This window comes from Microtus oregoni, unplaced genomic scaffold, assembly GCF_018167655.1.
Source record: "Microtus oregoni isolate MIOR12 unplaced genomic scaffold, Mior012 000008F_ref0000371, whole genome shotgun sequence".
NCBI classification, from domain to species: domain Eukaryota; kingdom Metazoa; phylum Chordata; class Mammalia; order Rodentia; family Cricetidae; genus Microtus; species Microtus oregoni.
The window spans coordinates 51,284,574-51,304,782 of NW_024543067.1; the positions used below are offsets into that span (position 1 = coordinate 51,284,574).

General features: G+C 51.1%; 1 protein-coding gene across 2 annotated transcripts in view; it reads right to left on the bottom strand.

Moving 5' to 3' along the window:
- The window catches only part of St3gal4 (ST3 beta-galactoside alpha-2,3-sialyltransferase 4), a 37,160-nt gene extending 25,896 nt beyond the window's left edge, over positions 1–11,264 (bottom strand). For both annotated transcript variants that reach the window (XM_041657428.1, XM_041657426.1), the window contains exon 1: positions 11,112–11,264. The gene's annotated coding sequence lies outside the window, so the exon portion shown is untranslated. The remainder of the gene's footprint in view (positions 1–11,111) is intronic.
- Positions 11,265–20,209: the final 8,945 nt, after the last annotated feature.

Sequence of the window (20,209 nt, forward strand, 5' to 3'; positions counted from 1 at the left end):
CCGTCTACTGCTGGGCAGGCAACAATGTCCATCCTGTGATCGCTGGGCTGGCGGGGTTCCAGTGCCTCCCCTTTGCCAGCATCACAAGATAATCATCCTGCACACCACTGGGCTGGTAAGGGGCAAAATGCAAAACTCTAACTATGGTTTCTACTCAGTGTGCACTGCCCTGACACACTAAGGTTGCTTGTTTTTACTCTTTGTAAGTCTTCGCATGCCATTACAATTCTTTTCCCCTTTTCCCTTAAAGCAAACTTTAGTAAGTTGAGAACCATCTTTGTTCCCTAAGTCTCCAAGCAGGAACAAGGTAGAGAAATGTGTAGTCCAAGAATCCCCACAGATGTGAATAGAGGTTTGCTCAGAGCTCCACACCTGCTACTGGCTGTCAGCTCTTATCTGGGAGTCACTGGGAGAAGCCTCTCCCCACACCCAGGTCATTTCTGTAGAACTGTACTCCCTCTGCCCTTCCCAGGACATAAGTCGGCTCTAAGTGGACTCATGGCCTTAAATGTTCTTGAATCAGGCCTCATAAGGAAGTCTATATATCCATAGGGAGAGCTCTTCAGAATTCCTAGGAAGAACTTGGAGTTAAAGGTAGAAGGAAATGTGTAAAAGATTGGGCTGGAGAGGGGTGGTGCAGTGGGGTCAAGCAAAGGCCTCCTAGAAGGGATGTGCAGAGTGAGGTAGGAAAATTGAGCCCTTCCCTTCCTGTATCAGTTTGTCTGAACACAGACACACACACAGACACACACACAGACACATACACAGACACAGACTTACACACACACACACACTGGCACGCACACAAACACAGATACACACACAGACACACATAGACACAGATACACATGCACAGACACACACATGCACACACATAGGCACGCACACATACACAGATACACACACAGACACACACATACACAGTTACACACGCGCACACACACAGAGACACACTTGCACACAAACATACACACAGAGACACACACACAGACAGTTTTCCTCAGAGTAAAGGCAGATGATGAGGGCAGGGGAAGGACGGGGCTGTTGTTCTGGGTACTGTGGAAAAAGACCAGGCTTTGAAGTCCTTTAACAACAGACCCTCTGGGTTGACAGGCTGGCTGGTGCTCAGGTTTACAGAGGCCACCCAGGGCCATCTCTTACCCAGCTGGCCACTTGTGGGGAGGGTAGAAATAACTGTCCGAGCACCGACAGCTCCATCACACCACAGAGCCAGCCCCTTCCCCAGCCAAACTTGTGTTGCCTCAGTAACACCTACACTTAGCCCCACATGGCAATAACTTGCACATATCTCTCAGACTGGCCTGGCTGCTACTATAAACACACACAGCATCACAGTGGCCTCCCACATACACACGAGTGCTCACAAACACAACTCTCACTCCTTTCCTTCCCTACCCACTCCACTGCCACATACAGCTTCTGCGGTCTGCTGGGCCCCATCGGCCAGTGAACCCTCTTCCGCCATTCCTTGGTGGTGCACTGCTCTCTGGTTTCTTGAGTCTCAGCTCTGACTCCAGCTGTTTGTTTGTTTGGCTGCAGGTCCCTGGAGCTATCCGCCAGGGAGCCTGGAGCTTCGAGGAGCGGGGAGTGGTTACATCTGCTCTCTGGGGACCTCTGAAAGTTGGAGAAAGGGAATCCCTGATCCTACTGCCTCTGTCCTTCCAAATCCAGCTGTCAAGAGGAAAGGTCACCTCCTGTCGTCCTCAGAAGCAGTAGGAAGGGGGACACCAAAGAGGAGGCCGCAGGACTATAAACAGAAGGAAGACACAGGGCACAAGTCCCGGAGAGGCATTTCAGCCACACTAATGGACTCCTTGAGGGTGTCCCCACAGGGCTGGAAAGTCCTAGTAAGCCTGTGCCCACAGCCCTGCACACGGCAGAGGAGGGAAGCTCTTCCCGGCCTGACATCCACAGCCTGCACTACCATCCTCCAGGACTGTTCAGCTCTCTATCTGTGCCTAATCTAGACGAGGGTCTGACCTCTCAGCTCACTGAACACCAAACCTAGAAAGTCCTAGGTCCCCTAGGTTCTCCCATTTGCCTCCCCCACCCTCACCCCCACCCACCCTGCTCAGCATCCACGGGATCATCCCAGCACCCAGTATGGAAGCAGTAAAAGCCCAAGACTCCAGCCAGTCAATGCCTGGGGTCTGAGGATTCTAGTGTCCAGTCTTCAGCAGATCTGGGCTTCACCCCACACCACGTCCCCCTAGAACAGCAGTGTCAAGAGTCCTGCTGCATAGCTCTGGGCAGAGATCACAAAGAGCTGCAGCAATGCCATGGGTCAAGACACATGTCCAAACTTCCATCTATGAGCCCCAAACCCACGCTCGGGATGACCAGCATCCTGGCCAGCAGCACTTCTCGCCACCCTTGAAGGAGCCGTACTTCTCCACAGGCTGGATGTGCACAGCCTTCACAATACTTTTCCAGATGCAGAAAAGTTTTTTCAAAGAGAGAAAATAAACAACAGGTATCAGGAAAACCAGAAATTGAGACACAGAGAAGAAATAGACCTGGAGATAATCTAGAAGGATGAGTCCCCATAGGAGTGTAGGCATCCCTGTAAGGCAGGAGAGGCCAGAGACCCCACATATTCCCCAGGCCTCTTCTAGTATTCATTAAGTGCTCGGGTCCCAGGCTCGGCTCTGGTCCCCACCCCTACTCCAGGGCACACCTAGCTCTGGCCAGCTCACCTGGCCTTGCTGGCATATCAGCCCAGCTGCTCCTGAAAGAGGATATTTTCTTCCCTCTCGATTTGTACAGCTGCTGAGAAGAGAACAGGGTGATGCAGGGGACAGGGCCACAGATGGAGTTCATCAGCAGGCTGAGTGAAGTGTAGGGACAACCGGGTATGGTGCAAGGAAGAGCCACTTTCTAATCATTGCAGAAGGAAGTAGCCCAGGGTTCCAGAAACAGGGCTGCTCTAGGACAAGGGAACAGAAGCCCAGCGGCAAGGGAAGAAAATGAATCACTTTTTATTTTATTTATTTGTTTGTTTTTAGACAGGGTTTCTTTTTTTTTTTTTAAAGATTTACTTATTTATCATGTATACAACATTTCTTCCATGTATACTTGCATGCCAGAAGAGGGCACCAGATCTCATTATAGATGTCTGTGAGCCACCATGTGGTTGCTGGGAATTGAACTCAGGACCTCTGGAAGAGCAGTCAGTGCTCTTAACCTCTGAGCCATCTCTCCAGCCCTTAGACAGGGTTTCTATGTGTAGTGGTGGCTGCCCTGGAATTCACTCTGTAGACCAGGCTGGCTTTGAACTCACAGAGATCCAACTGCCTCTGCCTCCCAAGTGCTGGGATTAAAGGAGGCCTGGCTGTGCAGAATCTATTCAGTTCAAAGGTGAGGTCAAGGACTAACTTCTCAGGCCTCACTCCCAAACAGGTCCCACAGTCCTTTCTTAGCTGACATTGACTGATGGGAAGGGACCAAGGGGAGGAAGACAACACAGAAAGGAAGGGTGCAAGACCTGAAAGTCACCCCCTACCCACTGCTGGAGGCAGGAAATAGACCGTGATGTCAAAACCTACCCTCCTCCCCCTCAGTCTTTCTCTTCGTGGTCTCACCAGTTTTCTCTCCCAAGCCCCTTCCTGGTGTCTCCTGGTCTCCATCTCCACCTCCTCTTGTACCTCCCCTGCCCCCACTCTAGTTACATAAGGGGCCTGAGAACACACAGAGGGAGCTTTGTTGTCAAACCAAATCCATACGGAGCCGCAATCAGCCAAGGCAGCTGTTCCCCATTCCGTCCGCCTTGGCAGGACTGAAACTCTGGGCAGGAAGCCCCTACACGCCTCCATTTGGGAAGACAGGGGACAAACACTGGCCCCAGGGCCCCTGGGCAGCTGAATGGGTGGCCGGGGATCAGTCACCACTGTGTGGGACCACTGCAAGGAACCAGCTGGTCACTAAGAGAGAACAAAGCCTCAGTTCAAAGCCAAGGTCATGAAGACAACAAAGAAGCAAACTCTAGAGCAGGAGCCAGCAACATAGTGCCAGGCCCTGGGTAAGGAGTGAAGAGTCAGGCGAATGCATCCCAGGTTCTGCTCACACACGGACATATGCCCCTACACTCTCTTACACAAAGGTTACCCATGCACACACACACACACACACACACACACACACACACACACACACACACAAAAGGTGTGCTCACTGGCAGGGGGCCGGGAAGAAACTTCTCTGCTGTGGCCAGATCTCTCCAGTAGGTGCCTCTGAGGCAAGACTGGAAACTCTGAAGAGCTGAAAGAGATAAAAGAGGGGGCCAAAGAGGGACCCAGAAAGGGAAGAGGCAATGAATCTGGAGAGAAGAACTCACAACGCTGTGAGGACAGCCAACACTCCAACAACACACCCTCTCCCCCAGCCCCTCAGCTCTCGCTCTGTCAAACAGACAAGGCCAGTCGAGTCTAGTCCAGGCCACTGGGCATTTCCAGAGCATTCATTTTAGCTCACCAAGTCCTAGGGGGCCACCATGCCCTAGGAGAGATTACCCTTAACAACTGGGAGCGTGTTAAACAGATGGGCTGAACTAGAAAGGCATGTGGGGGTTCAGGAATGAGAAAATTGGGGTCACACCAAGGCTAGGCCTGCACCTCCCTGCCTTGGGGAGAGATGGCTCCTGTGACCTTGAATACGGAGAGGCCTTTCCGGCTTCCACTCTATCATCTGCAAAAGGAAAGATTATGGTGCGGTCCTGGGTACCAGGCGGGTGCTAGTGCTGGGGATGCGGTGGTGACGAGGTCCCAACCTGACAGTAAGACAACACTAACGCCTGCCTCTGAGGTTTCTTCCAGGGGAAGAAGTGTTGATCTTGTGCGTCACAACCCTTGAGCGAGGCAGCTACTATACCTGGACCTCAATAAACAGACTTCTAGTTTAGAAACCCAAATCAAAAGCAAGATCTGCCTGAGCTCACATGTGTGAACAGACGACACAGAAATGGCTCTGGGTCCTGCCCAGCTCAATGCTCTTCTTCTCCAGGGCCCAAACGCAGTCTCTGTGGAATAAAAGAAGCCAGCCAGCTTTGGTAGCGTGCTACATTCCAGGCACTGGAAGCTATCTGAAGTGCTATCTCATTAAGGAGTGTTAATTTCTTGGAGGTGTAAATAATGCTAACAAGGTTGCTGAAGGTAGGAAAGGAGAGAAGCTGAGAGAGCCGACAACCTGTCCCCAAGGACACAAATCCCCTGGCTTGACAATCCTGACAGGGGCACTGCCTTCGGCTCAACCCACACTCAGAGGTCCCCCCGAACTCAGAAGAGTGAGATGAGTGCAGGGTGGTGGAGGCAGAGGGCCTCGGGAAACGTTCACGGAACACTGGCTCAAGGTGACATGAAGGACAAGGGCAATTCAGAATGGTCATTACCAAAGACGACCAAGTCATGTGACAAGACTGTGGGAGCAAAGGAGACAGAACCGTACAGTGTGCTCCCAGGAACAGGAGAACACTCTTGGGGGAGACTAATAGAGGTTTTGAAAGGAAAAAAAAAAACCAAAAACTTTTATTTTCTTTAAGTTAAGAAGCCTCTGTCCCAGTTTGAGGAGAGTTTAACTGGAACCCAGTATGTAGAGATGAGAATAAGCCGCTTACTCCACAGACGCCACCCAACTAAGTGCTCAGCCCCCAAGGCGCCCTTCTTGGGCAAATAACAAGAAGTTGACACAGGAACAGGAAGTGAGGTTATGACTAGTCTATGCGGGGATCTGAAAGTTACTAAAAAGGACTGACTAGCTGGACTTGGCGTGGAGAATGGGGCATGTTCTCCTAGGGGGGACTCCTGCCTGCCTGTGTCTGAATACAGGATGCTCACCCCTATCCTAACACACGACGGGGCTGGGCAGTGTAGAGACAAGCTAGAAAGCCTGAACTACATTTTTTCCATTAACTCCTCAAAGAAATGTTTACTAAGCAATTATCTGCTAGTCATCATTCTAGGCAATGAGAATATAGCAGCGAAAGTCAAGGGTAGTGCATTTAATCCCAGCACTCTAGAAGCAGAGGCAGGCATAGTGACGAGTTCGAGGCCAACTTGGTCTATATAGTGAGTTCTAAGACAGCTAAGGCTATGCAATGAGATCCTATCACAAACAAAGAATACAGCATTGAGCAAGGCAGACAAGTTCCTAGAGCTTGAAGTCTTAACCGTCAGGGAGGAAAATGCCTTAAAAGTGTTCCGATCCATTCAACACCATGAGCATACCTCCTGGTCCTTGGTCTTCCTCTCCTCTCTACGGCCCTTGTTTCTGTCAAGGTCACTGGTACACCTCAATGACATGCAGTGGCCATCAAACGGGAGGTTTCTAAAGCTTTGCATGTGGCCACCTGAAGGTCCCTAGCTGGCTTCTCTCCCGGCCCAGGGAGTGACCGGAGTGCTGTGTGCTTCAAGTGTGCATTTTATTTTACAGCAAGGTAAAAACAGGCATCTCTTCTCGCCGGCTCTGTGAGTAAAGTAACTATAGCTCTATTTTCCCATTCCCAGAGCTCCAGGGCCCTCCAGGCTACGCCACCAATAATTCCAAGCATCCCCCATCACCAAGGCATGCCCAGCATCCCTCCTCCTGAGCCAGGCCAGCGACCTCAAAGGGACAAGATGGGGTCTTTGGAGAGTCCCTCTGGCACTCACAGAGCACGGGACAGCAAAGGTATCCTTTCTAAACCAGACACTACGGGGAGCAGTGACACGGGCAGGTTCCCAGCAAGCAGAGCCCCTCCCCTTCCCCATGGGTCCCAGTGGTTGCTTGAGGAGGACTTTCAGCCTTGTGGGCGGTGGCCACAATTCCAAGGAATAGGAGCAGGCAGGCGGGGCAGATGGAAGCAATTACCCGTGCTGGGAGAGAGGCGTGGGGTTGGGAGGGGCCTGAAGGGAAGGAAGGCGGCAGTGAGAAGTAGAGCCTTAGCCTTCCCCACTGAAAGGGTTGAGAAGCCCAACTCCAGGCTAGACTTAAGTTCAGGCAGCCTGGAGAGGCCTGGGTTTGTATACCCACCCCCCTTTGACAGTAAATCACCGTGACCTTGACATCCTTCTTGTCCGGGTCCCTGATGGGACTGGTTAAGACAAGCTCCAGCTAGGAAGTGGGGAAAACAGGGCTGAAAAGTGTGCGTGTTGGAAACAGGTCGGTCCCAGCTCCACAGTTTAGAAGTGTTGTGACCTTGGTATAGTAATTTTCATTTTCCCTGGACTGTTTCGTTTACAAAGAGGCTTACAGGAGGTGACACAAAGTGTACTGAGCTGCTTCTCTTCCCTCTCTGTTTTCCAGTTTTCCATTAAATTGTGTAAATCCGTGTCCATGAGCTTGTGCATGCGCCCCTGTGGACACATACCGCAACATATATGTGGAGGTCAAGGTACAACCTCAGCCTCTCACCTGGTTTGAGACAAGGTCTCTTTGTTGTTCACCACTGCATATGCCAAAGCTAGGTGGCCCTCCAGCTTCCAGCGATTCTCCTGCCTCTGTCTCCCACCTCACTCTAAGAACACTAGGATTACTGAGGCACACACTCACTCACTCAGGCTCTCATGCTTAAGTAGCCCCCAAGTCTGGCTTTAAGTCCCTTTTCTTTCTTTTTCTTTTTTGGGAGGGGGGTGGAAGGGCATTTGGGAGACAGTGTTTCTCTGTGTAGCCTGTCCTAGAACTCGCTCTGTAGGTCAGGTTGGTCTCGAACTCACAGAGATCTGTCTGCCTCTGTCTCTGTTGGGATTAAAGGTGTGCACCAGCAACGCCTGGCCAAGCCCCTTTTCATTATAACATTCTGCTTCGCTGGGAGAGGACACGGGGCAGACCATGGGAACAAGTGGCATCACTACAGCTGCTGTAGAACTCAACTCACACCTGGAAGATTTCGGTCCAGAGCAGAAATACTGTGTCTTTTGACCCAGCACTTGCAAAACTGGTCCCGGGACTCTACAAGCTGCTTCCCTTCAGAGATGAAAGCAAGATCCTAGAGCCCCTGACCCTAGAACAGGCCTGAGCAAAGCTGCCAGCAGGAGGAAAGGACTGTCCCAAAGCTCCAACTGCTGCTGGACTTCCTCACTGAGTGAGCAACTACCTCAATCTTAGCAAAAGCATCTCCCTCCCTGGCCAGTCTAGAGCAGAACTCCAGGGCTTCAGATAGAGACAATCCTATCACCTTCTGCACAGCAGCTTTGGGGGTCATGTGGGGAGAGCTGCACCTGTGGGCACCCATACTCTAAAAGCCAAAGATCAACATAACCCTTGGGTGGATTTCAGAATGGGCTCTGCCTGAGACTCAAGCAATCCTTGAGCCCACATGTGACCACCACCTCCACCTGCATTAGGCAGACACACCTCAGGAGTGTAGAAGATGTGGGGGTGTTGGGGGAGAAGGACAACACTCTCCTCCTCCTAGGGGGGCTCCGAGCACCCACACAACGTTCTCTGGGAAAGGTTGATGAAGGCAGGTATAGGCTAATGAGGACAGCCACTTCCTAGTCATCCTTGTAGTAACTAAGAACTTCCGGTGTTTAGGAAGATGGAGGATCTTGAGGGCCGGAGGGCAGAAAAGTGGGAGCTATGTCACCCAGCACCAGTTCAGTGCAGGGAAGAAGACGAAACGATGTTATGGAACTCAACGGTGGGGAGTGGAGCAGATAGAGTGAACCCCACTCGCCCTGCCCTCCGACATCCAATGTCTATCTCCTAGCGGCTGCAGCTTTGCCTTATCAAAGTCTGTTGGTTCAGCCTTCTGACCTTCCTAGTGCCCCATGCTCCCTCCCGAAGCCCGAGCCTGGCAGCTTGCAACTGCTTGGTATCAGCTGAGGCAGAGTGATGTCCTCCGTCTAACACATGGTGCAAACCTTGAACCACTGTGACAGGAGAGGTTCCCTACTTCATTGGGCAACCTTGGGAGAGGTACTCTGAGGAGAGAACAGAGGCCTGAAGTAGCCTGCAGAGCAAGAGCAGACAGCAGCCCCGGGGGAGTAACTGCAGCCTGGCCATGACTCTACATGGTGCTATGAAGTGGAACTGACCTCTGTTCCTCCCTACCAAGGGAAGAAAGGAGTTTCTTCCCGGGAATTTTGACAATTCCAGAAATGGGCAGATTCTTAGCTCTACCCGGAAAATGAAATTCTGTGAGGCTAAAACAGCTGGCAGGGTAGAGGGGCCAAGCACTCTGTGGGTGAGTCAGTGCTTCAGGGAAGGGAGCAAGGGAGCGAAGGGACGATAGCCTAGAGGGCACCCCGAGCTTCCTCACCCTGGGCATCCACTCCTGGTGAAATGGGGGCTTCCTCTCTTCCAGCAGCCCCCCACTCCCAAGCTAAAGATGCATTTTCAGTCTAAAGGCTATGCAGGCAACTTGGGGAAAAAAAACCGTGTATGAGTGCTTTGTCTGCATGGACGTATGTACACCACATGCATGCCTGGTGTCTGTAGAATCCAGAAGAGGATTCGGATCCCCTGGAACCGAAATTAGCCATTATAGGGTGTTCAAGAATTGAGTCTGGGTACCCTGCATGACCACCCAGTGCTCTTAACCACTAAGCCATCTCTCCAGCCCCAAAAGGTGGTTATTGAGACTGGGTCTCATGTAGCGTCGTTTGGCCTCAAACTCCATAAGGAGCAGAACCGATCTACCACCCAAATGCTGGGATCCCATCTCCTGAGTGCTGGAACTATAGGCATGTACCACCACCATAAGTTTAAACATAACGGGTTTAGACAGCCAAGCACCTTGCTGAGTGCCTCCCTTATCTCCCCACCCCACCCCAGTATTACTACAGGCAAGTGCTCTGACACACCCCCGGTTCCTAATTTACGTTTATGACTTCTGTCTACACCCTTCTCTTTATCTCCACTGTCACCCTGAAGTCTCTGGGGGCCGGCCCCAACTCCTGGCTCACCCTGGACAAGCACTAAGCTCCCTATGCTCTGCCTCGGCAACAGCACAGGCTACCAGGGGTGCTCAGAGTAGGGGACAGGGGCAGAAAGTTCGAGAAAAGTGGGTACCCACTGCAGTCTCAGAGGGCATTTGCAGGCCAACTCCCAACAGAGCAAAACGTGTCTAGTTATTTCCCAGACTCTATGTAACCGGCACCTCCTAGGAAGCACTCTAGGGCTGCTTGAGAAAGTAAGGTAATAATACATGTAGTTTCAATAGCAAGTACACAACTCTCTGCGCCAGTACTTTCCCTGAGTATCATTTAAAACCTCCTAGGCTGAGGCCTGGGGCGGGGGGGACAAGTAAGGTCTGTAGAACTGTTCCTGTACCATGGTACAGGTTCATGCCCCAGTAACAGATAACCTACACTGTGGCACTGCTTACACCCCTAGCCTGCAGGCAGTCTTCTCAGCCTGGCCCTGAGGATCCAGCCCGGAGAACGAAGAACACAGCAGATCAGGCCTTATAGACCAGAAAAGTCTACACCCCCCGCCAATACTGGGAATGGCAGACACGTTGGCATCTCAGGGCTGCCCAGAGGTCCCAGCCAGCAGGGATCTCGGAGAGGCACCCAAAACAGACATGAGAAGGGTTTTACTTCCCAGCTCAGGCTCAACCTATTCAGTCCTATTCCTTCCCAATGACCACCACCCAGACAACTTGGAAACACAGCTGCCTAGGCCCAAAGACCCCCTCATATCGCGGCTGACTCCTTGGACACAGCCGGTCTGCGGTTGGCAAGCCCACCTTTGGGCTTTGCTCAGCGACCTTGCAACTCCAGCACAAGACAGACACTGCAAAGCTTGTCACCTCTAGCAAAGCCGGCCCACATGTTCTGGACTTCGGGGGATGCTAGAGGTGGTGGACACCTATTCAGCCCGGGCGCAGGAGCGACAAGGGTGGGGGTTAGAAACTTTCCGGAGAATTGTCCCGTTTGTTCACTGCAAAAGAGCGGGACGAATCAGGCTTCCCGCGAAAATCGAGTCCAGAAAGAGACCCAGCTCCCCAGGGCTGTGGCCGCACCACATCGACCCCGTGCAGCGTGGCGTCCACGTGCCGGGCCCGACCACCTCCCCGAGCCGTGGCGCGAGGCTGGAGCCCCGGCCGCCCCGGCAGTCCCGGCGCTCCCCGCCCTCCGCCGCGGGGCCCCAGAGCCCGGCCGCCGCGTACTCACCCTCACGGGTGGAGCGGGGCGGGGCGAGGTAGATCCGCGCGCAGCTCCGATCCGCTAGGCGCCCGGGCTGGCGGGGCAGCACTGGCGCAGCGGCTCCGCTCGGCCCGGTCCCTGTCCCAGGAACGGGGCCGGCCTGGGAGCGGGCAAGTCCGCCTCGAGGGGAGGCGGGGGCCGGGGCTCGGGCGGGGGGCGGGGAAGGGGCCGGACACGCTTGCGCACACGACCGGGAAGCCAACAGCCGAAAACGCCGCGCTGGAGGGAGGGTGCAGAGGAGGGAGGGGGCCGCCGAGGGAGGGAGGACGCGGAGGAAGGAGGGAGCTGAGGAAGGAGGGTGGGCTCCGGGGAGGGAGGGCGCGCGCAGGAGGGAGGGTGGGGGCGCGAGGCCTCTCGAAGACTGGGGTTGGTGTGGAGGCCTCCGAGGTTCGGAGAGAGGCGCCCGGAGGCCGGGGTGCGGGAGGCCGGTTCGAGTGAGGGCAGGCCCAGGGCAAGCGCTGCCTGTGACTGGCGCCAAGATGAGTATGCCCAACGTGGTGATCCCACACTCTCCTGGGAACAATAAGGCCCAAGAAAGGCTTCTTAGCTGTCCCCGCGCGGTGAAAAGTGTCCTTTTCTCTCTACAGTAACTGAGGCGCAGAAGCCCAAGCTTGGTTCCAATATACCACCTTGCCCTCATGGCAGTCAGCTGACCTAAAGCGATTCGTGGGCCTTTCCCCTGCCTCAGGCTGGCTCGGGCGCCCCAAACTGCACCCTCCCTTGTATACCCTGCCTTAGCCTCGGATAACTTCTCAGTTTCCGTTCTTGCTGAAGGCGCCAGGCATCCTGTCTCCAGGGGAAACCCCATCAAGTCTTTAACCCTGATTCCTTGGGCTCTAGAATTGCCGGGACGGAAGAACAGTGCAGAAACCGCCCTGCAGGACTGACCTTTTCGGGAGTCAGCAGTTTCACGGAGTTTCTAGCATGAACACGCTGGGGCACCAAGCAAAGTGTCAGATCCAGTCCCTGTCCTCGGGAAGCTTACTACTGTCCAGCTGCAGAGAGAGGACTTAGGGTGGACTCCCTTCAAGAACCAGGCGGCACAGGATGTGACTAAGTGCAAGATATGAAAGCTGACAGAAAGCGCCCAGGGTTCCAGTGAGCTTCGGGGGAAGCTGGAGGTCTCCGCTGGTGGGAACTTCCAATTCACAAGTCCTGCTCAGTGAGAAGGTGAGAAGGAAGAGCCAGCTTCTAGCTTCTTCCATTGGTGGCGGCTCCCACCTAAATTATACCTTGCATAGGCAGAAGCTGTTTGGCATCTCACCAAAACCTAGTTTTATTTGAATGATGCACTCGGCCTGTCAGTCACGTATTCATTCAACAAATATTTATTACATATCATGTCCTGGGCTGGAACTAAGCTGGGAATAGGGAACACAATAACTATGTCTCTGTGTTGGGCAAGTCAAGAAGAAGAAGGAAGATTCCTATTTTGCAAAAGAAAAACTGCCCCAGGAGAAACAACAACTCCTCTGAGTGAATAGATGTGTCTGGCCAGCTGATCCAAGAAATAGCCCGGCCTCCAAAGCTGGCTAACTCTTCACCAAAGTAGGTTCGAAGACAAGTTCACACTGATTTCCATGGATAAGGGTCATGGAAGAATCCTTCTGCCATTAAAATTGAGCTTAAGAATCAGCTTTTTTGCTTCTCGAGACCTGAGTTCCAACCCTGCCTCTGCTGCTAAATACCTTTCCTTTTCTTACTGGAAAGAGAAATCAATGGAAATAACTAAGCTTATTCAAAGTGATAAACGAGGCAACAGAGGTGAACTTGTCCTGAAACCACAGAATAATAACTAAGCTCTTACTAACATGCAAAAGAATACCTTTTTGTTGTTGAAAAATTTTTTAGTAAAGATACATTTAAAATTTTATGAACATTTTTTTTTCATTTATTTAACATACCAACCAGTTTCCCTTCCCTCCTTCCCTCCTGTTCCCACCCCCCATCTTCCCCCTCTCCATTCACTCCTCCTCCATCTCTAGTCCCGGCAAGGTAATCCAGCATGGGAAACAGGTTCCCAGAAGCCAGCTAAGCACCTCACTGCTAGGAGCCTTACAAGCAGACCAAGCTACACAACTGTCACACACATGCAGAGGGCCTGGGCTGGTGCCATGCAGGCTCCCTAAATGTTGCTCCAGAATCCATGAACTCCCACAAGCTCGGGTCTGCCGTCTCTGTGGCTTCTGACGTCATGACCTTGACCCCAGTGGCTCCTACAACCCCTCCTACCTTTCTTCTGCAAGACTCCCGAAGCTCAACCCAGTGCTTGGCTGTGGATCTCTGCATCTGCTTCCATCAGTTACTGGATGAAGGCTCTCTGATGACAATTAGGGTAGTCACCAATCTGATTACAGAAGAAGGCCAGTTCAGTCACCCTCTCCACTATTGCCATGAGTCTTAGCTGGGGTCATCCTGTCTTCTATGGAAGAAAGGGGAGCAATTCTAGTATACAGGTACTCCTTCTTCCTCCAGTCTAGATTCTAGGCCCTCACCAATCCCACTGTACCCCTTGATAGGACACTACAAGCTGCTTGCCAAGAAGCAAGGGGTAACAAACTGGGCTCTGGCCTGGAGGGACTGCTCCAGAGCTTAGCTGTGCTGAGGTGGGCCAAGACAGCCTTCAAAATCACAGCAGGGTGTCCTATTCATTTGGCAAGCAATACCACCTCCATCCCCATGCCTTTACCTCCTCTTTGCCCGTCCTGTTCTCCTATGGTAGATGTGGCAAGCAAACACCTGACTCCTGGGACGGCCATGGGAACCTCAAACAGAGGGAGGAGACAGTGGAGGGTGTGAGAAGGGGCAGGTGCTTCTGAGCCGAGGAAGCTCTGTCCCTGAGGCTCCTTTTCCTGGACAGGCCTGACAAATGTGCCTACCAGACTTCTGGCTCCTGTCCCTCACATGTGCCACATTCATATCCTGCCTACCAGGAGGGGGGGACAGCAAGATGCCATTTGAGGAAGAAATAAACCCAATCCTGCATCTCAGACTCTTTTAAAAATAGCAACCCCAGGATGGTATTTCAGCTTCTATTTTTATCAGTTTATATGGCCGGACCATGGAGCTGATTTGCTCTCAGGGACCTCAATCGCAGGGGAGAGACATCTCTCTTGTAGTATTAGAAACCTACCAGAAGGCCAAGGTTAAAATGCATTTCAGGAACCTTTAGGTTGGAAGAAATTCCAAGAAGTCATTGCATGTAGCCCCTGCCTATTTTTCGGGCCACGGTCAATTAACCATAGTTTGTGAATTTTTTTCCTTAAAATCTAAGCTGGACATAATGGCACATGGCACACATCCCAGCACTCAGAAAGCTGGGGCAGCAGGATCATCAGGAATACTAGGCTGTGGTAGTCTGAATTTACATAATTGGCCCCCATAATCTCATAGGGAATGGTACTATTAGGAAGTGTGGCCTTGTTGGAATAGGTGTGATCTTGTTGGAGGAAGTGTGTCACTGTGGAGGTCTCAGATGCTGAAGATACTGCCAGTGTCTCAGTTGACTTCTTGTTACCTGCAAGATGTTGGACTCTCACAGCTTCTTCTCCAGCACCGTGTCTGTCTGCATGCCTCCATACCTCTCCCACCCCCTCCCATGATGATAATAGACTGATAATAGACTGAACCTCTGAACTCTAAGTCGCCATCTCAATTAAATGTTTTCCTTTATAACTGCGAGTTGCTGTGGTTGTAGGGTAAAAGGGCCAGCCAAAGAAACGCACCCTGGCCCTGAAACCAGTGTCAATGAAAGAAATACACCCTGGTTCTGAGACCCAAGTCAGTGAAAGAAATGCCTTAGGGTCAAACCCAGAACCAAAGAAATACACCCTAACCCTAAAACCAGTGCCAAAGAAACACACTTTGGTCTGAGATTCAGAGCCAGTGAAAGAAACATGTCTTGGCCTCAAAACTAGAGCCAAAAAGCTGAAAAAAGGCCAGGGAAAGAAACACACTTTGACCCTGAAACCAGAGCCAAATCTGCCTCTGAGCAACTAAGCAGAAAACCAACCAATCCCTGTGCAGGGAAACCAACCAATCCCTGAGCAGAGATCTAGCCAATCTGAGCTCAAGGGACTGAAATCTGACCAATTCCCACTCTGAAAATAGTCTACCTGAAAAAACTCCACCCCTAAGAAACCCTATATAAGCCCTGTGCCTGTTTGGTTTGTGGCTGCCCTTCTTCCACCCTGGTAGAGGCGGCTGCTCTCCTGGATTCTTCCCTCTCAATAAATGTCTTGAATGAGGTTTGGGTGAAGACGGTCTTTGACTGGACAGAGCAGAGCAGGGCTGTAACACTTTTGCTGGGGAAGCCCTCCCCTAGCAGCACTGAGTTGTTACAACTTCACTTGGGGGAGCCAGAGATGGAGGAGCAGAGCAGAACAGGGCTGTAACACTTTCACTGGGGAAACCTTTCTTTAGTGGAGTGGAGTTGTTACACTCCGGGTCACCAAGCCCAGCTATAACAACTTCACTGGGGAAGCCTTACCCTAAAGCAGGGCTGTAAGCTGTTAGGCTGAGACTTGTGCTATTCCCTGGCTCTTGACTGCCAGAATACTCTTCCCCCTAAGCTGTAACACTCAGTATTCCTGTGGCCCCCAACTGTAACATTTCCATCCAGCCTGTAGCATTTAGTATTCCTTGGCTCCCAACTGCCAGGATCCCTTTTCTTTCTTTTTTTTTTCCAGGATCCTTTTTCATCCAAGCTGCAATGCTTACAGGGTCATGGAGTTTTATCCCAATAGAAATTCTAAGACATAGGCCAACCCAGTTTATAGACCCTGTCTCAAAAACACCTGGGCATGGTAGTACAACATTAATACCACTGAGGATGCTGTTTTTCATGACCTAATCACCTCCCAAGGGCCCTGCCTCTAATACTGTCCCCCAAGGTGTTAGAATATTAACATATTGAGGCTATAGCAAGTATCTAGTCTCCCAAAATCTTTCCTTCTAGGTCACTTTCATGGCAGAAAAATAGCTAAAATTTAACTATGCTTAAAATATTTTAAAAAACAATTATGTGTATAGATGTTTTACCTGCACACGTGTCTGTGTACCACGTAAGGGCCTGTGGAGGCCTGCAGGTGTGGGATTCCCTGAAACTGGAGTCACAGGTGGTGTGAGCTGCCATGTCAATGCTGGGAATCAACCCAGGTCCTCTGGAATGGCAGCCAGAGCTCTTAACCAGTCGCCTCTTCAGCCCCGCCGCAATCCTTTTATTTAATCCTCACAAACCCTACTGAGGAGGCATGGCTCACAAGCATATGTAACAACAGTTCCAGGGGATCTGATGTCTTTTCTTGCCTCCAAAGGCACAGCATACACATGCATACAGCGACATACATGCAGGAGAAACTCATACATAGTAAATTTTAAAAATGTAAAAGTATAAACAAAAAAATGTGTAAGTATAGACTTTTTCTTGATATTCTCTAAATAAAGTAAAATAATATTGCACATATAAGTAATCTAAGGCAAGTCAGCATAAAGGAGGATTTGTATTGACAATATCACACCACCTGAGATACTTAAACATCTAGAGTTCGGGTCTCAGGGTGTATGTCTTGTAATCGATTCCCAAGGACACCTACGTAAAGACTATTCAAATGCTCTGGATAAGGAACTATCACAAGAGAAATGTTTTTTTTAATTTATTATGTATACAATATTTTGTCTGCATTATGCTTGGAGGCCAGAAGAGGGCATGAGACATCATTATAGATGGTTGTGAGCCACCATGTGGTTGCTGGGAATTGAACTCGGGACCTTTGGAAGAGCAGGCAATGCTCTTAACCACTGAGTCACCTCTCCAGCCCAAGAGAAATGTTTTTGAAATATTACTTTGTGTGTGATTGCTTCTTGATTTCTCACTTTAGAGCTCTTTATTCAACAGGGACAAGCAAAACGGAGCTTGAATATATTCTTTCTTTTGGCTTTGTGCTGATTTTGCTCTATGTGGCGGCTTTGGAGTACACAGAGAAGCCGAGGAACAATAGCAGACATGTGTCCTTTGCTTCTCACCTCCAACCAGACTAGGAGGAAAACAGCTACGCATTGGAGACTGAAAGCTATCTGGGAAGGGTGACATCTGCGATTGCCCCAGCATGCATGTGAAAATCTCACTGCGAGAGCAGAGCTGGCATTTGCACTTGGTCAGGAAAGGCTAAGCATAATGTGCCCTGCTCAGGAAGCTCCGTCCCAGGAGACAGGACACTGAGCTCTGGAGTGACAGCAGGAGGCAAGCCTGAGGCAGAGGGATGGCTGTCACTCCACGTTGCCCTGGTCTGGGAACTGAGGCCCATCTCCATTCCTTGCCTTGACCAAATTTAATGAACCTATTTCTACAGGCTCTTGGGCAGAAGTTTCAGCTTCCTGGGGCTGGCACTCACTCTGTAAGAAGGCACCAAGAGTGTTTCTCGGTAAAATAGAGGACGAGAGCTCCATGAAAGGATTTGCTCTACAAAGTGTCACAAGGTTGATTTCCCTTTAACTGTCTACCCAGTCAGACAGAATTAAAGGCATTGGGAAGTCAGCCGAGTAAGATGCTCTTACCTTCAAGATTCTCTCAGTCCAACAAGAAAGACAAGCCAGCAGCAGCTACGGCAGCAATGGAAAGAGGCCAAGTATGTGAAGCTACCCAGACAAGTCACGTAGTAGAGTGTCAGTAAAGGTTACCCCATAAACACATAAAGGGTATTGTTAGGACCTCAACACCACCGGACTGCAGCTAGGCTGCCTGGCAGGAGCCTCAGTGGGATGAGGCATTGGGGGTTGAAGATGGGGTGAGTACAGGGGTCTAGGGGCATAGCTGCCATCATCTTTGGTGGACAGTGCTGAAAACTGGCTGACTCTGCAAAGGCCCTTACCAGACCTCAGGCAGAGGTTGGACCAGGATAAGAAAGTAGTATAAGAAAGTATAAGAAAACTATACTTCTTATACTTCCAAGCATAAAAAAAAAAAAAAACAAAAAAAAAACTAGGCAGTGAGGCCTGGAGGAGACCTCTCTGAGATATCATTTAAACAAAGTATATGACACTATCCCAGACAGGCACATCCTTGCAGAATAAGCCAAAAGGAAGACAGGATTGGTTAAGAGGAGTGGGGAGCCAGAAAGTCATCCACAGCACAGGTCTATGCCCTAGGGAGGTATACCTGGCCTTTCCAGATTTAATTACTACCCTTGCAACTCTAACCCCGTGACCCCTCTAGTTTGTCTACATGAATGAGCAGGCTGCTCCCTCCCTTCAGGTTGTGTATCTATCTAGCAATCACCCCACCCCATACAAGCCAGACAGTGATATTATTGCATGTAACACAAAGTCAGCCTGTAGGAGCCTGAACCCACAGGCAGTATAGCTGGTATGGGGGGAGGGGGAGGGCAAGGAACATGTGATGCAGTAGAGGGGTTATGTGATCTGGAGGGAGGCCGCATCTGGCACCTCTGTAATGTATTTCCCACCCACAATGTCTCATCCCTCTGAGGCTCCAGGGCCTATTCAGTGCCATTTGCTTTCAAAGAAGAGGTTAACTTTTCTACCCTGGTACCCGGAAAAGGAGCGAGTGAGACCCAGGAAGCAGCCCTGCAAGCTGCAAGCGGCTGTACGAAGAGGTCTCCGTCAGCGTCCTCTCTGCAAACCCTCAGCACTGGCACACAGCCCTGTCTAGCAAAGCATTTGCTTTCTGTTCAGGAAACCACTAGCCTGTGTGGCAGCCATGAAAAGATCTGGCCTACACTTGTAAAAGACACACCTGCTCTGGTGACCACCAAAATAACTGCAAGTCCATGTGGTAGTTGGAGACAAACCTCAACCATGTGGTAGTTGGAGATAGACCTCAACCTGGGTTAGGAGAGATGGCTTAAGAGAACAGCAGCTCTACGATGCCTCCCCTGGACTTGCTGGAAGCTAGAGTGACCTCAGGTTCTCTGACTACCTGCTCCAACCCTCTGCTTTTTATAGGGAATCTCTTTCCCAGGAACACCAAGGTCCAAGGGTTCTCCAACACAGGCAGTGTGGGCCTTGGAGTGACAAGATCAGGGCTAGCACTGATGACCTCACTTATAAACATAGTAGTTGGGCACTGGATCATGTCTCTTGGTTCTCAGGCCAGGGGATGCAGAGTGACAGCCACCCTCTTCCTTATGCTTTCTTCCTTGTCACTTCAGAGTTCAACACCCTGCACCTCGGAGAGAGCTTCCAGAACAGTATACAATATCGTCAGTAAACACTGGCTCTGCTCTGGCCATTGGATATGACTGTCCTCTGTGCTAGAGAGTGACCTCATGGTGCTCGCTGTGGCCCTGTTCTGCTCATCAGTGGCAGGTGTCACTCTTCTGAGGTAGGCTCTTGCCAGCTCCATGAGTGGTCATCAGCCTCTGATACCCCAAAGTTCATTCCCTGCCTGGAGATTCCGTGAAGCAAAGCTCTAGCACACCCTGGCCCCGACCCCTCCACTGCAACCAGATCATTTTGCCTTGACAATATTTTGAACTTTCCGGTTGCCCCATAGGAGTTTGTTTTGTCTTCCTGCCAAGATAACAAAGTCAAGGCCAGGGGCTTGCTGACCAAATAAGAGAAGCAAAGGCCGCCTTTTGGGGCTTGCATCCTCTGATTCTCAGGAAAACGCTCCCTGTTCCAGGCATCAAACCCCAGCCCCCTCATCAAATGTACCAACAGCCTTGACACACAGACAGGGTGTAACCTCACTGGGGAGGGAAGGAGGAAGTGGCATCTAAAGACTCCACAGACTATTTCCGGAAAGATTTTGAATTTGGTTTTAAGGGTGGGAGTGAACTTGCCCAAAAGGGGAGTTGGCAAGAGAGGAACACGGCCGAAGAATTGGAAGGAGTGTATACCAAGCAGTGGAGACTCAGGACAAGGGAGTCAACAGGTACAGAAAGCATGGGGAGGTAGAGGAAATTCTTGAATTTCCTAGAGGCTGTGACTCACTGACTATGGTGACACCCTGAAACTTTCCACCCTTCCCACGAGGTCCCCGCCAGCTCTGTCCACTCACCTTCCCTACCACCCTCTGCCTCCGCCGGGCTACACCACCAACCCTC